Source organism: Engraulis encrasicolus, chromosome 4 (genome assembly GCF_034702125.1).
Source record: "Engraulis encrasicolus isolate BLACKSEA-1 chromosome 4, IST_EnEncr_1.0, whole genome shotgun sequence".
NCBI lineage: Eukaryota > Metazoa > Chordata > Actinopteri > Clupeiformes > Engraulidae > Engraulis > Engraulis encrasicolus.
In genome coordinates, this window is record NC_085860.1 from 4,217,949 (window position 1) to 4,219,059 (window position 1,111).

At 39.9% G+C, this 1,111-nt stretch overlaps 1 protein-coding gene across 1 annotated transcript in view; it reads right to left on the reverse strand.

The window, feature by feature from the left end:
- Positions 1-1,111, reverse strand: part of LOC134447053 (ETS translocation variant 3-like protein) — a 5,283-nt gene that overhangs the window by 3,816 nt on the left and 356 nt on the right. The window lies entirely within an intron of this gene.

Here is a 1,111-nt window from a genome sequence, read left to right on the forward strand (position 1 = left end):
ACTGGATTACACTGTATGAGCCTGAAAACTCATGTACAACTTTTAAGTCACCTTCTTTAAAACACCCAAACAGAAATTGTTTGTTCTAATCCACAACAAACATAGTTTTACAGTTTTGCAGGTAAAAAAAGTAATCCCCACAACATTGTCCTCACCTTATCTGAATGCAAGGCTTCCTTTTCCAGACGACGTGTCTGAGGAAAGAGAGGAGTCCAGTTTACAAAAAAAACCCTCATATGGATTACCTCTATTATCCTCCAAAAATCATTCTCTCTCTCTCTCTCTCTCTCTCTCTCTCTCTCTCTCTCTCTCTCTCTCTCTCTCTCTCTTCTCTCTCTCTCCTCTCTCTCTCTCTCTCTCTCTCTCTCTCTCTCTCTCTCTCTCTCTCTCTCTCTCTCTCTCTCTCTCTCTCCTCAACACACATGCACACACTTTCCCTCTCTATGCATCTATCTATCTATCTTAGAAAGAGGACAAGCCCCTTAAAAAAACAACAGCTTACCACCAACCATGATACACATCCTCTTAGTAATCCTAATTCTTCTTCTTCTTCTTCTTCTTCTTCTTCTTCTTCTTCTTCTTCTTCTTCTTCTTCTTCTTCTTCTTCTTCTTCTTCTTCTTCTTCTTCTTCTTCTTCTTCTTCTTCTTCTTCTTCTTCTTCTTTCTCTCTCTCTCTCTCTCTCTCTCTCTCTCCCCCTCTTGCTGAAGTTTCTGATCAAAGTAAAGCCACTTAAAGAACAACAGATTAGGCTACCATCATGATCCGCATCCTAGAATAAATCATCACTTTTGTCTCTACCTCTCTCCCTCCCTCCCTCCCTCCCTCCCTCCTCTCTCTCTCTCTCTCTCTCTCTCTCTCTCTCTCTCTCTCTCTCTCTCTCACCCTGCCTCTACACCTCCATTCTATTGACCATCTGCGGGAACTTTTCAAAGCTCAATAGTTTGTATACTTCATATGTTTCAATAACCATAATTCAACTCACAATTAAAAAGTAGGTCTCGGTATATTCTAAAAAACAATTCCGTAGAATAAATAAATCATAAATGGATAAATAGATGAATAAATAATTAAAGCAGCCACACATGAGACAGTGTCAGATGATACCACAGA